Genomic DNA, 17705 nt, shown 5'->3' with positions numbered 1-17705 from the left:
TGTAAGGTTGGGTTGGGATCTCCCCCCCTCAGCTGTTCCTACCTGGAATCTCCGTCCTGAGCTCTTAGAGGACACGGCCTTTAAGGCACCTTTGGAAGCAGCGATCCCTGAATTTTTTGAGCATAACGATGGTACAGCCTCTTCGGGCCTAATGGAGTAGGACGCGTTCAAGGACTTTATCCGAGGCCACTGTATGGGGACTCTGGAATTTGCGTCGCTCGATCGAACCTGACCTAGCTCGTATAGAGCACGACTCATTACGCCCAGAAAGGGAGGCCGCCCGCCGCCCTACGGGTGGTGCCTGGTTAGCCGAGACTCGAACTGAGCATCTGTTGCTGCTTTGTCTGAATTATGCTGCGCGCTCAGCGAGATCGCACGCCTCTGCAGACAAGTTGGGCAAACTTCTGGCCTGGCTGGTCAGAGGGGACCGTGACCATGGCCCGATTATGGAGGTTCGCTCGGAGTCCAGGCGTCTGTTGTATACGCCAAGGAAAATACATGCTGCGTTTACGCAGCATTACCAGGCCTTGTACGCCTCAGTGGTGAGCTCCCCTGAACGATCTTGTACTGAGTTCCTTGCTAGTGTCGAACTCCCACAACTGACGGTGGACCAGGGGATTGCACTGGAGGAGCCCCTTGATCTTGCTGAGATACAGGCCAATATTCGCGAGCTGGCGTCTGGTAAGACGCTGGGTCCGGATGGTCTGCCGGCCGACTTTTACAAGGCATTTAACGTAATACTTGCGCCCAAGTTACTCCATGTTTATGGGGAGGCAGAGTGGAGGGGCTGTTTGTCGCCATCTCAAGGGGAGGCGCTGCTTGTGTCCCTTCCCAAGCCTGGCAAGGACCCGGTAGAGCTAGGGTCGTATCAGCCGCTAGCAATGCTCAATATGGATTTCAAAATACTGGCCAAAACGTTAGCAATGCGGCTTGCGCCTATAACGCCGGGCCTGGTGCACCCGGATCAAAATGGATTTGTGCCAGCGAGAGATATGTCGCATAATATCATGCACTAGGCGAGACGGGACTGGCCACGGGCGGGTTGCCTTGTTCTTGATCAGGAGAAAGCCTTTGGTTCCCTAGAGTGGCCGTATCTTTTCTGGGTTTTGCGGCGGTTTGGTATTGGGCCCCACTTCATTCGGATGGTTAAGGTGCTATATACTAATCCTCAGGTTCGGGTCAAGGTGGGGGGCATTATATCAGAACCCATCAGGGTGTTTAGAGGTACGAGGCAGGGTTGCCCCCTTTCCCTGCTGCTGTTTTCCCTTGCCATGGAGCCACTGGTGGCGGTTTTGCATGATAGGGGCTCTAACTGGGGTATTACCCTGGGGGACGGCCTGCACGTGGCATCGCTGTACGCTGATGACCTCTTGCTGTATTTTAGGGATATAACGCGTATCCCCCTAGAGGTTGGGACCCTGTTGCAGCAGTTTGCCTCTCTGTCTGGACTAAAAGTCAATTGGTCCAAATCATGCCTCTTTCCCTTTGATTCCACGCATCCAAATCCAGAGCTTTGTCTTGCTGGGAATGAGGTCCCATGGCAATCTCACACTTTCAGGTACCTAGGCATCCGTATTTATCATGGAGAGGGAGACCTAGTAGATGGGAACCTTCAGAGAGCGGTATCCTCGATCAAATCCCAGATGGCTTTTTGGCAGACGCTGCCGATGTCAGGGGCAGGCAGGATAGCACTGCTCAAAATGATAGTTTTACAGCACAAGCTATATTACTTTTCTAACTTCCCGCACTATATCCCTCCCAGCTTTTTTAGGAATTTGGAGTCTGTATTGAGGGAATTCATTTGGAATGGGGCTCGAAGCCGGGTTGCGCTGAAAAAGTTGTCTTTGCCGTTAGAGAGAGGCAGCCTGGCGGTCCCTAACCTGGAGCACTACTATCTGGTCTCCCAGCTCCAGTGGGTATCTAAGTGGTTGGCGGGCCTTCACCTTGCAGACACGGCGACTACGGAAGGCCCTTGGTCCCTCGTGTAGGTGTTGCACCTATTTCACCCACTTGCACGCGGGGTATCACCGGGACAAATATTCCTCAAGGTGGCTTGTATCTGCTACCACAGATCCCTGCGTCTCACGGGGGGGGGTGGTTCCATTTGCTACAGCTCTGGCGTTACTGGGAGCTCCTCGCGGCCCTAAGATTACGTCAGGTTATGAGCTACATGGCATGAGGTGGAGTTATGTACGTTGGGTGACCTCTATGATGATGGTAGGCTGATTCCGTTTCTGACACTGGTTCAGGAGTCGGGGCTGCCTGCGGGGCAGTTCCTCTTGTACAATTCACTGTTGAGGTCTTTGGCATCTGGGTGGGGTGACATGTCAGTGGCCCCTCCCACGCATTTGCTGGTACAGTACATACAGGAGATGGGGCAGGGGAAACAACTGATCAGATGGTTTACTGACGCGTTGCGCATACATACAGCCCTGGGATGTGATACACTGCGTGCGGCCTGGGACAGGGATGCCTCCGCTTCAGTTACGGACACACAGTGGAGGTTAGCCCTTTCTGGACACGTTAATGTCCCTCGTAATTCTAGGTTTCACCTGATCCAGTTCTATATCATTCACAGGGCCTATCTCACTCCGGCTCGTGTGAACAGGTATTTTGCTTGTCAGGATGTGGCATGCCCCTGCTGCTCTTCCATAGATGCTGACATGTTGCACATGATGTGGTCCTGTGCGTCCCTGCATCGCTTCTGGCGGGTGGTGGTCGACTGCCTATCGGAGTGTACGTCATGTCTGGTTCCACTCACTTGGGAGGTTTGTGTGCTGGGCCTTTTTCCTAGGGGTAGGCGGAATAGAGTGGAGGTGCGATTCCTGGATCTGGGCCGGATAACGGCTAAGCAGATGATAACCCGCAGGTGGAAGTCAGCTGACCCACCTGCGGGGCAGGCCTGGAAACATTCATTCAGGGTGTGGGCAGCAGCGGAAGAAGTGGCGTTGAGGCGAGAAGACGCCCTGGGGCTGCCCCAGTATCCGTTATCAGACAGGTGGGAGGAGATGGAGTCCTGCCTGCAGGATGCAAGTCAGGGCTCGGATGCGGAGGGATCCGACTAGCTGCTGGGGCGGGTGTGCGTCTGCTTCTGGACTGGGAGTGCGAGTAAGGGAAGGTTGGTGCCTGCGAGGCCGGCCCGGTCTTGGTGCGGTAAAGGGAGCCGAATGTTATCAAGGCAGCAAATATCTATGGCTTGTATGCAATCCCATCCTACACTGGTATGAAAGGATAACACAAAGAGATTCCCGCACCTCCGGCTTAAATCACAACTTATAGACTGCACATATAGCACTCCAACGGCTGTTCTTGTTCATGTTTTTTATTGTTGTCTGTGGGGAGCTAAAGCTATGTATCTGCCAGCAAACCATTGTACGAGAACACTGATCCTCCGGTATGGTTTGAAGAAACAGGTAGATATTGGCTCTCCTTCAAGGTGTCTTCAGGATTTAGAGTTATAAGCTATGAACCCTCTTGTTCGAATTGTAATGTTTGTTAATCCTACACTATGTGACAATTGGGTACCGTGAGGCTAAATACGTTGATTGGAGGGCTGGTTATCAGCTAGCTGACACCTACCGTTCTTCGTTGTGCGTAATCAGTTCTGTGTAATTGCACAAATTTGTTATCCTATTGCTGATGTAAATTGTAATGTTTATAATACATTGAAAACACCAATAAACAGATGTTTTAAAAAAATTATATGTTTCTAAGAATTAAAGAAGGAGGGAATTGATGTTGCCTCTTTTCAACAGAGGTTTGAGGTACTGCAGGGTAATCAAGGTCATACTTTGCACACTCATTTTCCTGAGCTGGCATGTCCGTTTGGAATGACTATCCCAGTTTCCTTCAGTACATCTGAATGTTCATTTTCTTGACCTGTCTGCTATCAACATAGGGGAAAGTAGATTGAATTATGTTGCCTTCAATTAAGTTCGATTTTAAGACAATTGCAGATGAATTTAGTAAATAATCCACCGGAACTATAAAGGCAGAAGTACATATATGTTAGAGCATGTGTCTAACATTGAGAAGACTGGCAACAATATGATGTGGATTTATGTAAGTCAGATATCAATGAAGGTTACGTAGAGGCCACCTAGTGTTTCAGAACTTTGACAGACAGAAAGGAATTTGATTTCATAATTTCGGTAAATACCCGATGCATGTCAAAGTGAGCAAGGCCACCATATATACTCTAATTTTCCTGAGTTGCTAGACTGAACATTGTTGCCTTCTTACATGAACACAAAAATGAATCACATTATTGTTTAATCAAGAAATTGCAGGTAGATATATTCAGCAGCTTTCAGGTCAAATATATTAGCATTTTAATATGCAGCACTGTGACTGTAGAAGCACGTGTCCAACTATGTGAGATTTAATGGTGTAAATGTTATGTGCAAATAAGTTGTGGATTTCCATTAGAGAGGAGTTCATGACAGCAGCTTAAAACTACAGACGTTTCTGAACAGTGTTGTAGGAACTTTGTTTTGGGATGCAAGGTTCTAACAACTCTTTTTCTACCAGTTCATTGGCGTTCTCAGTGCCACATAATTACCAGTGATGCCACTTCCGATGATGTCACAGAGGTCAAAGATCATGTTTCATAACACAGTCCCCATGAGAAACTGGCTCCCCTGAGTTCAATGTAACAATGTCCACTTCTTGCAATATTTTGTGGTTCGGTATCTTGTTTTGAGGTAATCAAAGGAACTGTAACAGGTGTAATAATTACTGCAATATCAGTGGGACATTACAGTGTGTCTCTTTTGCTATAATATTTATTGGGAAAGAAGGGGCTGGGCATACGAAGTCACAGGGAGTGGGGCCTAATGGACAAAAAAAGAAAATACCCCATCTGAGCTCTACCTTAGTGTAAGCTTCAGGTAAACGAATAGGCTGCAGAATCCAATCTATGAAAGAAAACCCTAATTTATAAAAAATAATAATGAATGTTATTAGGGAGACCTGAAAGAAATTCATTTAAACAATAGACAAAGTGTGACTAAAACACATCTATTGGAAAAAACAGTCAACATGTAAAACAAACAGTCATTAGGCAAAATAAAACACGAGCATGATTTCCTGTAGCAGTGAGGTTGCCCGCCACCACAGAAAGGTGCATTGTGTAAAAATACAAAACTGTTCTATGGTATTTAAAACAATTGTATTTGCTGTCTGACCTCCCCAGGGCAGGACTTCATTTCCTGGCAACCTTGGCCCCGGCTTCCACCTGAAATTGACGCGCTCCCCCGCGGGACGCGTATTTGCTGTCTGACATCGCCCGGGGCACGACTTCATTCCCCGGCAACCTTGGCCCCGGCTTCCACCTGAAATTGGCGCGCTCCCCCGCAGGACGCGTATTTGCTGTCTGACATCGCCCGTGGCAGGACTTCATTTCCCGGCAACCTTGGCCCCGGCTTCCACCTGAAATTGACGCGCTCCCCCGTGGGACGCGTATTTGCTGTCTGACATCACCCGGGGCAGGACTTCATTTCCCGGCAACCGTGGCCCCTGCTCCTCCTGAAATTGACGCACTCCCCCTCAAGGCCGGGCAGGGCTCAATAACTTGGCAGAAGGACAGAGTCTCAAGTAAGAGCCTGTGGCTTATTCTTCTACTGGGTTGTCATTTATTATTATTCATTCTAGTACTATAGGGAAAAGAAAGACTGTTGACCTGCCCGTGCCTTTGAACGATACAAAAAAACTGAAAAAACATCCTAGGAAATTAGCTAATATGGCTACGGGAGGTGGCCCAAAAGCACTTGATGAGATTGATTTATTATTTGAGGAAGTAGAGGCCATTTTGAAAGGTGATATAGATACCAATGGAGGTTTGCCTATAAAGAAGGCTCTCATTCAAGCTAGGAAAATACCAGAGATTTTTACCAGAAAGAAGAGGGGGCAAATTTCAGACCTTGCTACTAAGGTTGACGGTGGGGAAGAATTGTTTAGTACAAGTAATATTACCTTATCCCCATCTCAAGGAATCCTGTGTAGTGCTCCCAATTTCTCACCCACACAGGGGGTAACACCCGTAAAGGATGTAGCAACTGTACCCCTTCCATTTAGTCCCAAGGTAAGGGTGGTTTCCAATATATTATGCACTAATCTGTTTGGTCCCCTGGCTGAGGAAGGTGACTTATTTATGGACCATGCGCAACCCTCGCCTGAACCAGCCACTGAGGATGCTATTTCACCGAAAATCCCTATTTTTACAAACGGCTTGGAGCCACCTGTTAGTGAAGCTAATAGGTCTCTTATTTTACAGAGGGTTGATGAAGTCAGGAGTTTGGTCTTGCAACTTACAAAATTAATGAAGGGTAAAATGGCACACCAATGTGGATGTAAATGTCAACAGGGTGAGGTGGTAGCAAAGGGGGATGTCAAGTCTGCTGTGACTAAGTCAACCATATCTACTAACACCCCCTATGGGAGGTTAGTAAACTTCCCCCAGTGTGAGGGTCTGCCCCTGCTTGGCACAGAGGACCATCAATCAAATTTTGCAACAAGAGATGGGGATCTAACAGTATACTTACGAGCAGGGATTCCATGGAGAATCCTGTCTGTTAAACTGCTTGCCACAATGCCCCCCCAAATAGGCAAAGTTCAAGGGGGTGCGAAGTTACCCCTAAAACAGTAGGTAAGGAGGCCGATACCTTTACCACCGCAAATAGGTTATTAGAACTCCCCACTATCATTGATTCGCCCTCCTGTAATGAACCTAGTGGTCCAGCACTTACAACAAAAAATGTAGGTACAAAGTGTAGAGATAATATTATTTTTATGATTGATGTTCCTAAGCTGCCACCAGGCTCAGTTGAGAATCATGAGTCTCGGATCAATAAGGTCATTCACTGGTTACATTCCAGACGGAACTGCCTTTCAGTTATTCATTCGGATATTTCCGAAGCAAAGAGGTGTAGTCCCCCGGGGTCTAATTCTGATATAATTTCTATCCAGTTTTTTGATAAGGTATTGGTGGAACAACTTATTGCCTTTGATTTACATACCCGTCAGTATAGGGGGCTGAAAAAGGGAGGGATTACTCTTGCGCTGAAACCCGATGGTGCTTGCCAGACTGCTACCTATGGACATATGATCCATCGACGAGAGAGGATTCCCTGGCAGCAGTTGAAAACCTGCGGTCTAAACCTGTTTGACTAACCACAGCCCAGGGAGTATCCAACAGGGCTAATTCTGTGGTTTTACATATGAATGGACCTATTGGGACCACCAAGGAGGAGATGATCAAGGAGGATTGGATTGTATATATAAATACTCAAGACATCTTTCTATTTCAGGAAACTTGGGCAGAGGATAAAATTAATATAGACGGCTTCCTTTCATTTAATATTCCTGCTCAATCATGTAGATAGATTTAACTTAGTTTGTCGGAACTATGGTCTGGAGCTGAATTTTAACAAAACCAAACTGATGGTATTTCATCCTGGATCTCGTAAGAAATTTACTATTACACTGGATGGAGATCCCTTGAGTGAGGTTAGCTCAATTGACTATCTGGGTGTGAGGCTATCAAGTAAATTACATTGGGAAGACCAGATTAGCAAAAGTGTGGGACTCCTACAACACAGAGCAGCAACTATACTGCGCTTTTATAAGAGTACGACCACCAAAGCTGTATCCCCAGCGATTAAGATCTATGTGGCTAAGGCGCAGGGAACCGCTGTCTATGGTGCGGAGGTATGGGGACCCTCCAATAGCAATAGATTATGTGGGTGAGAATAACTTTGCAAGGGCTATGTTTGCGTGCCCGCATAGTACACCTTTGACTCCAATGTTTTTTACTTTGGGCTAAATCGAATAGCTGATTTAATTGCCCTATGACCTCTATTATATTGGGTAAGGCTTTGGACTGTCCCCGAATTGGATATATACAAGACCTCACTTCTCGAACTGCTAAGGATACCAAATTCGGCTACTATTCCTTGGGTTAAGCATGTATCTAATTGGTTTCGCACTTTGGGCTTAGGAGATTTCTGGGAGAATCCCCATATTTTAGAGAAATCCCACATAAAAGTTCTGAAATCTGTAAATTGGTCCCATGTAAGGAATGATTATATTTGTCGCAAATCCCATGGTCGATTAACTAACCTTTTTATTGATCTTAAGTGGTATCCACAGTTTGAACCCTATCTAGATATGATACCTGATCTATTAGGTAAAAGTTTATATGCCAGATTTCATTTTGGGTCCTTGCCTTTGAAGTCTTTGACGAGTGGTTGGGGACCAACTGCCACTTCTGATATATGCCCTGTGTGCGATGGTGCCTCCGAAACAGTTGAACATTTCATGTTTTTTTGTCCTGCTTATTCATCCCCAAGGTCCAAATGGATTTGTAAAATCTGTCGGGAAATGAGGATGAGTAAATGTGCCATAGCTTTGAGGATTTTAAAAAGCCACAGGTCCAATGTGTTCATTTTTGCCGTTAGTAAGTTTTTAGTAGCAGCATGGTATATACGTAATTCCTTTGTAATTAAGGAGCAATGAGGAACGACTGGATGGGTTTTAATTTGGGCAATTGGGTTTTAAAGAGTATTGTCATGTATTAGTTTTAATTTAGGAATGTATATTTTTTATATGTTTTATGATATTTATATTGTTTGTGTTGCTTTGATGGCCTGTTAACCGAATAAAGCTTGTGTTGATGATGATGAAAACAATTGTCATTATTACATTACTAAAAATTCGAACTCATGATTAAAAATATACCAGTTTAAGTTAATTGGATAAGTCAGTCAAAAGTCCATTCTTTTGTGGAATTCCCATTCTGTTTAAGGAGGAACTTTTTTGTGGGACAATCAAAATTTTAAATGGGTTTGTTCCTTAGGCCGGCATGAAAAGTTGCTTTAGTACTGAATAGAAATATGGGAAGTTAGGCTCATTAGAATGTGGTGATTGTACCCATGAGAAAGGCTACATGCCAAAGATTTTCTAATTTCAATGTGTAGAGTAATTACAATTTAAGCGATATCTCTGTGGAGAGAAGGGCGCATTAACTGTGGGAATGTCCATGTACTAGGAGAACCTATTTCAGTCTTGTATCATCAGTGCTGCCATTTTCCATCATATAATCCAACTATTTCTTTTACTGAAGGACACAGCACAACCTGATGACTAGACCCCTGCCGATGTGATCCTCTCCTGTAGGGTTACCTTCCTCTATGAGAAGGCAGGCAGGTTTCTAGGTACTAGGCAGCCCATCAGCTCCTCCAACAAGACGTGCAGGTTTCAGGTGATGTCCCTTCACATCTGGGGGACGAGCTGCCATACAGACACTGGCACTGGTCATACATCAGCTTTTTGAGTACTCTGCAGAGCACTCCCTTCCTTTGTCACCAAGAACTCAAAACTTGAACAAAGTGTGATAGTTTGTGTCCCTCTGGCAAGAGGCAAAGCAGGTCCTAGCTAACAAAAGTTATAACTGATGAAGGCAATACCTAGGTGAGATACAGGAGGTAGCTACCGGATTGTTGAAACAATCCAGAACTGTTTTTTTTTTTGCAGTCGACTCCCACAGGCAGGACAGCAGTGTCTGAATGCTGGAGAGATAGTCCATCCTGACTCCAATCCAGACTACACAAGGGACGACATAGCAGACTGTGATACTCAGCAAAGAAGGCGACTTTCTGAAACCCTTTGCCAGCACTGTTAGGATTGAATAGGAGAAGTGAGCAAAGCCAAGTTTTAAAGTGGGTACGGTTAGGAGGAGCTCTGATCACCCAATCAGAATCCTGGAGATTTTATGGCCATTCCCTCCAGCTGCAAGTTTACCAGAAAATAATCTGAAGCCTTTGGGCTCCTTTGAGCTGCTATGAACTACACCCTATATAAAGAAGAGAGAAAGAGATGATAGATTGGGAAACATCCCATCTGCAAACCAAAGATAATCTTTGTCTCTCAAGACAGGAAATAATTTCCAGAAAAAGGTTAAGGAGGGAAAGATCTGGAGTTGTCGACCACTTCCCACCATAAGGTCAACTCATAGATAATGTCTTCTTTACTCACAAAGAAATAGAACTAACATTTATTGACCTTTATGTCATTGGAATATAAAGGAATATTCATAGTAAATCGGAGAAAGACATGGAATAAGGAAACTAATAGAGATTATTATATTCCTTGACTTTATTTCAAATATTGTAGGAAATAAGATGCTGCAAAAAAAAAGAGGCTTGATCTTATATTTACTCTTGTGGCCTGTGAATCAATCATTTTATAGTCCCACTTTTGTACTTATTTTCCAGTTATTGGATGCAGATCCATTGTGTAAGATTTCTGAACTTGTCTGAGGTGTTTATCATTCAAATGTCATTTCATGGCTGTTGCTCGGACACAGCTTTTGTGTAAGATCCTTATCCTAGCCTAGGCTATCATGAGCCTTCCTGAAGCAGTCACCAGGCACAAACCTTCCTTAGGCATTTCCTCACCTTTAACAATAGAAACCACTGTCCTAACCCTCGCTCCTACTATCTACCAAATGTTTTTGCTTAGGAAGAAGTAATCAGCAGCCCTACGCTAACTATATTCTAATTGAATTTCTATGGGTAAACATTTCTTCATCATTCCACATATCAGTGTCTGTACAGTGCAGTACAGTGTCCACATCTAGTATTTACCAGCCATAACAATTCAGTCAATACACGCCCACCGTCTAGGGAAGCTATATCAAATCTCAATCATGGCCATGTTAAACCATGGGCTTTCCAAAAGCACTTAATAAATTTCCTCTGCACATACAGGCACTTGACACATTATCGGATGTCAGTGCAAGGATCTGGGAGTCACACTAAAGCATACGTTTACTCATGAGGGATCAAAAGACTACATTCTTTGATAAAGGAAAAAGGTCTGGTCAAGACTATTAATTCACAAAATACAGTAGCTGTCACCACCAGTTTATGACCACCAATATTGTTACAATCTACAAGGGGCATTGTCTGTATTTTTAGGGACAATTTCAAGACATATCCATATAGTAACCCTGCCACCATCTCTCTGTGATCACTACCACTCTCAGAGCCTGTAGGCCAGTGCCTCTGGCTCTGAGAATCCCCTGTCTGGTCCACAGTCCGAAAGTCTGCACCACTGGTTCTTGTAATCTTCTTGCTGGTAGACACTGACACTCAGAATCCACTAGACCCTCCTGGGTGGCAGTTCTAGAAGCTCATATGTTGCATAGGACTTTCTTCAAAATATATTGGCCTTTTGCTACCCAAAGAGATTGCCAGATCTTTGTAGACATCCTAAAGTTCAGTTTTCCCATTTGTGCCCTGTACACATTTTTGTGAATGCTGACTGCAGTTCTTTTGATATAGAAACTCATCCATCCTTCTCTGTCAGCAACATTCCCTTTCAGCTTACCCTCAAACCTTCAAGTACTTTTTTTTTATAAGCACTCAAAGCTGCTATATCAGTGAACAGAACATCTCTAGTGTCACTATTAGAAATGGGGTCTCTAGTTGTCAGTCCAGTCAGGGTAAGGGAGATACACAGCTCAGATAACACCTGCTCACCCACTTGGTAGCTTAGCACAAGCAATTAGGCTTGTCTCAGAGGCAATGTGTATGTGTACCAAAACACACATTGACACAGTGAAAACACCACAAAAGGACTCCATACCATTTCAGTAAAACATCCTATATTTATCGTAATCAAACAAGACCAAAATGACAAAAATCCAACATACACAGGCAAAGATATGAATTTTTAAAGTAAAAAGAGTCTTACTCCATAGACATCAATGGAGGTGTTGTTGTAGCACAAAGTATCTGGTATGCATTAAAAATAAAGCTGCAAGGTCGATGGTGCATCAGCAGAGCAAGCGATGAGTCAATTCCTTACTCGTTAGTGAGGCCGTGCGTCGATTCTTTACTCGCACCTGAGGCTGTGCGTCGATTCTTTACCCACAAGGGAGGCCATCAGTCGATTCTGGATGCGCAACCTTGGATCAGTGCGGTGATGTTTGCAGATTCTGACACCCAGGATCCGTGCATGGAAATCTCCGACACGCTGTGAGAATAGACCATGTTGAGAACAGGTACTGCGTCGTTTCTCCAGGCACTGCGTCAAATGTTCAGCCACAGGATGGGCGGTGCATCACCTTTTCCCCCACAGGTTACCAGCTTCCACTTCTAAGGGGCAAGAGACTGGATTTGGCACCACTTAGCAAGTCAGGACTCCCAGGAGAAGAGCCCAGGCACTGGCAGATGAAGTCTTTGATGTCCCTGTGTCAGAACTAGGGTAGTGCGCTGTCTAGGGCCCGCTCCAACCAATGCGTTACAAGTTCTTCAATGTACATGTTTGAGACATTGATGTGGTAAGGCACATGAGGCTGCACCCAGAGCACATTGGTGGTGGCATTGTCATTGCATGTGTGAGAGAGTCTGGAGAATCAGTCAAGTATATCTGGTAGTCTGCAAATAATCTGAGCTGTGTGCATAATATTACCTTTTGAATGAGCCTATGCTTGTTGATTGTCCTTGACATTATTATTACACAGACTTGTGCTTGTTTTACTTTTTGCATGAGCCTATGCTTTCTGTCTTCAAATAATCTGAACTGTATGCATAACATTACCTTTTTCATGAGCCTATCCTTATTGTCTGCAAATAATCTGAACTGTATGCATAACATTACCTTTTGCATGAGCCTATGGTTGTTGATTGTCCTTGAAATTATTATTACACAGATTTGTGCTTGTTTTTTATGCTCCCTATAGAGGTTTCCATAGCAACCAGGTTGGGTGTGTCCAGACTATAAAGCCTGCCACACTCAGTACCCAGGTGCTCACTATTCCTCCAAAGCTTTCAGGGTTTGGTCCTTCGTTTGTCTGTGGCAGGCCTTTTCTCTCCTTTTCTCTCTCGGCTTTGAAAGAGTGCTTTCTGCAGGTTGATTTTGAAGTTTATTGAAGTGCACTTAGTGGTGGGATTTTATCTTATGTAGATAAACAAAAAAGGCATTTGCTGGCAGTCTGCCAGATGCAATATTTAATGCGCTTTTACTGTTTATAAAGATATGAAGTTACATAGCTAAAGGAATACTGTGAATAGAACAAAGTGTTTGTTTTTATCTGTGTATCTGTATTGCAAGGAAAATTAAGAGGAAATTATTTCTTCCATGGATAGGATATTTTTGTTTTGCAGAGAGGATACTAACTTAAATGTTTTTGGGAGATTACTCTTTATTTAAGACAAGATATTTTAGAAATGCAGAATATTGCTGAATTGTCTAATGAAAATCCGCTTAAACAATATCTTTAGAACACTTTTAACTTGGGGGTGTTTTTATGTTTCATTTTGTTTTTTTGTCATCATATTCTTGGTGTAATATTCAGTACATTTTGGTGAGTTTGTGAGAGAAAAAAACTAATGACAGAGAGATTATAACAGTGTTATAGTTAGTTATAAGATTACATTGCTGTGTGTATTGCTATTTCTTTTTGCAAGTCTCCTTCCCAGCAGTCCCCTTCCTAATTCCCTTCCCCTTGCCTGGCCACTCTAATATTCAGTGCTACAAAGGTGTCCAGAGTTGGAGGTGCCTGGAGGTGGGCCTAACTTGTCATCACCTACAGATCCTGAGGAATAGGAGTTTCACTCTGACACCCTGAGACTTCAGAACAGGGGGCAAGCTCAGTCCAAGCCCGTGGAGAAACATCTGAAGCAGGATTTCAGAAAGCAAAGTCCAGTCCTTTTCCTCTTCAGGCAGAAGCTGCAGCAGCAGGCCAGCACAACACAGCAACAGGCAGAGGTGCCTCCTGAAGCAGACACAGACCACAGGGTTGGAGACTGCATTGCATGAGGACAGGCACAGTCTTTTCAGGTGTAGTTGTCAGCTCCTCCATCCCCACTGTAGCCCAGGATGCTCATCAGGCTATGCAGAACACACTTCAGCTCTCTTTGTGTTAATGTCTAGAGAGAATCCAGAAACAGCCTAACTGCCAGTCCGACCCAGATGTGGATTCCACAGGCAGGCAGAGGCGCAGAATGGTTAAGCAAGAAAACGCTCACTTTCTAAAAGTGGCATTTTCAAACTGACAATCTCAAAACCAACTTTACCAAAAGATGTATTTTTAAATTGTGAGTTTGGTGACCCTAAACTCCATACCTCTATCTTCTCCCAATGGGAAACCCCACTTAAAAGGTATTTAAAGGCAGTCCCTATCTTAACCTATGGGAGAGATAGGCCTTGCAAAAGTGAAAACCAAATTTGACATGCAAAACACAACAGTGCATGTCCTACCTTTTAAGTACACTGCACCCGGCCCATGGGGCTGCCTAGGGCCTACCTTAGGGGTGACTTACATGTATTCACCCCCTTTTCCCAGCCTTCACAGACTACCAAACCCATCTGTTGCCTATCAGTGACCACGTAACTCCTGTGATGACTCTCACAACCTCATTAATATGCAAAATATCTTTTTTGGCTTTAGGATTTATTCAACTGGCTCCAAGGGCCAATATGTCAGTCCTTGGACCACCTCGACATGATCTCAGCTGACCTCACATCCCCTCTAACCCTTCCTTCTTCAGCCTTTAGCCTCACCATTCATCTTCAAATTCCACTGACAGCCAACAATCTCTTTCTGGCCTTCAAAATACTTCTGTCGCATATGTAGATCCACAGCTCTTCAACTTGCCCAACTTCAACAGAGCTAGCACTGATGGCCTTAGTTCTCAGTACTACCACAGCTAATAATCAGAGCCCTTTGTTAGTCAGAGTTCCTTTATAGTACATCAGAGTTCACCTATCTGCAATCTCCCTGACCCTCTCTTTTGCTCCTCAGGGCTTTCTTATAATCATGAACACCCCTTTGTTGAATGTCATAGCCCTTTATCCTCTTTTGTCAGCAATTGAACATTTTAGCTGACTTTAGCCCTCTGTGTTTCTCAAATCCTTCCTGCCATCCTTCACAGACCATAATTGTTTTCACCCATCAACCGTAAGACCAATCTGCCACGTTTCTTTCCTTTGAGCCACCCCCAGACCACTGTGCCTGCATCACACATCGTCGGCCATCACTCAGAGCTCAGAGTGTGTTAGTGCTGACATTTTTTTGTTTGATTCTGCAAATACTTACCATCAGTTCTATAAGTGGACAAAAAAGTAGGGGTTTTTAGGAGTTGATGCCATGATAAACATAAAAAAGAACTGTTTGCACTGGGATATTGTAATACGTGGAAGTAAGTCTCACATAGGTCTCTTTCTCCTCGCTTGACAGCTTATAAGAATCATTTACAAGAGGGATATCCTAATGCATGTGATCAAGACTGACAGAAGTTTCTATCTACTCTCACCTTTGTACTTCTCCTCCTGGTTCTTCTATGCTGTGTGGTCTTGATTACCCTTATGCTTCAGTTTCAAGTCCTCATTTTCTGGGCTGTTTCATTTCTCCTAGATTTTCTTCCTGCCCTGGTAACCATAGCTCTTCCTCCTGGTGCTGGTTTCCTGAATTAGGTGCTCCTGGCTCTAATCTTTCATGGCCTTCCTGGCTAACACTTTTGTGACACTTTTGCATCTTGGATTATCCTTGTATAGGCCCTACCTCTGCCCCTCTGATCCTGGTTCCCTTTGTCCCCCACTTACTGATATGCTGCACCCTGTTCTTGCTGCTCTACTGGAACATTCTTCACCTGGCATCACTGTCCTTGACTTCTTTGGTCTGGCACCCTCGTCCTTATGGTTTGAGTTGTCCTGATCTTCCTGGCCTTGACCCCTATCCTCTTGGTCTACATATTGCATCCCTGATATTGATCCTCCTTATTATGTTCTCTTGGCGTGGGCCAAGTCATCCTGGTCCTAGTAAGGTTCCTTTATCCCCCTGGCTCTGATTATCCTGGTACCAATGAATCATGCCACTTCTACTACAGGTCCTAGTGTTCCTGCTCCACTTGGTACTTCCAATTCTGGTTCCCTTGGTTCTGTCCTCCTAGCCCTATTCTTGCTTATCATGATACTGCTACCACATCTCCATCTCAACCATGGTTTTAATTGTCCTAGTCTACCTACTCATGATCTGACCAGTACTCCTAGTCCTCCTCCATCTGGTCATGATACTTCTAGCCCTGGTCCTCCAAGTCCTTCTGCTCCATGTCATTCTGGTTTTGCACTAAATCGTCCTCTCAGTCCTGTTCCCTCTTGTTCTAGTTGTCCTGGTCTTAACCACCTGATGAGGTCTTCCTGACTCCTGTCATCCAGGCCCCTTGTGTCCTGGTCCCCATTGTTCTTCTCAGCCCGGTTCTCTTCTTCCTGAAATGCCAAAAATTGATCTGATTAGGCCTCTGTGCTTTTATCTTCCTTGCCCCTAGGTGCTGGTCCCACTGGTCCTCATTGCCCTGGTAGTTCTTGTCCTTCTAACTCTGGTTGCCTTTGAATTTGCTTATGATTCTCCAGGTCCTGTTCTTTTAAACATCCTCACTGTGGCTGCGGTCTGTCTAGTCCTCACCGTCCTTCTCATCCGTGTTTTGTACCAAATGGACCTGATCATCTTGCTTCTGGCCCTCCAAGTTGGGGGTTTTGTGTGCCTAGTTCTCTTGGTCCTGGTCCTCTTGAAAAATCTCATCCCTCCAGCACGTTCTGCTAGCATTTCTGGTTCCTTCCTGGTCCTCTTGACCCTCCGCATATTGACATATTCCTTCTTTTTTTAAACTTTTATTTGAGTATTGTTACACATTTCCATATTAGTGACTGTAATATCAACTCATAGTATATTATTTACAATATAGCACATATTATGTACAGTACGAACAAGCATATCTCATTTTTCAAAAGTTTTTAGGGCTCCACAGGCCACAAAGAGGAGTGTCTAATCTTGAGGGTCACAGTTCAAAGAAGCAGTCCTTTATATTATACAACCATCCAGTGGGTTGGAACTTGGCCCACGGTTCACACCCCTTCATCAGAAGTGTTGGATTCTGATGTTGAGGACCTTCCATCGATACCTGAGCACTGTTGGGCGGATGGTCTTCTCATGGGGCCCCCTCTGTATTGCTTCCTTGTTTTCATAAAGGTTCGGAAGGGCACACATGTTTTTCAAATTTTTGTGGCATGTCATGCACTAATGTTGTCAGTTTTTCATTTGCATAGATAAATCATACTCTCGCCCACCAAAATGTACTGGGGGGGCAAGAGAAGGCCTGTTTTCAAAATGTGGCCCGCATTAAGCAGGCCACCAAAAGTAGGAGAGTTGTTATATTGCTGTTTGGGTTTGTCTGTAGGTATGTAGAATTGTCCCCCAGGGAACCCAGCAAGATCATAACAGGGTCCATCAGGAGTTACTCTCCTGTGACTGCTACCACCATCTGAAGTACCTCCTCCTAGTAGGTTCAGGCTTTAGTGCAAGTCCACCACATGGGTAACAGGTCACCTCGCTCCCCACATCACCTCCAACATATGTCAGAACTGCCATTTATTGCTTTTAAGCCAGTGGGGGCGAGGAACCATCTAGTGAGCCATTTGTATGCATTTACTTTATATTGTACGCAAATGGAAGTTTTCACTTCCCTGGTCTATCTCTTTCTCAAGTGTCATCCCAGATCCCCCAGCCCAGGTCTCTACTCCAGGCAGACGTGTAGGCAGGGGATGGCATGTCAGCCAGTTTGTGCTTAGTTTTTCATAGTGTACAGGAGAGACATTACTCTTTTTTGTCTTATTGTGAAACATGCACCAGATCGGAGTCATGT

The 17705-nt window shown here is 44.6% G+C and overlaps 1 long non-coding RNA gene across 1 annotated transcript in view; it reads left to right on the top strand.

Moving 5' to 3' along the window:
* Positions 1-5269: 5269 nt before the first annotated feature.
* The window catches only part of LOC138288579 (uncharacterized), a 399712-nt gene continuing 387276 nt past the window's right edge, over positions 5270-17705 (top strand). Inside the window, exon 1 of the long non-coding RNA XR_011202472.1 lies at positions 5270-5595. This is a non-coding gene — a long non-coding RNA (uncharacterized lncRNA). The remainder of the gene's footprint in view (positions 5596-17705) is intronic.

This window comes from Pleurodeles waltl, chromosome 4_1 (assembly GCF_031143425.1).
Source record: "Pleurodeles waltl isolate 20211129_DDA chromosome 4_1, aPleWal1.hap1.20221129, whole genome shotgun sequence".
NCBI lineage: Eukaryota > Metazoa > Chordata > Amphibia > Caudata > Salamandridae > Pleurodeles > Pleurodeles waltl.
The sequence above is the reverse complement of the archived record's forward strand: the minus strand, read 5'-3'. Positions and strand labels throughout refer to the sequence as shown.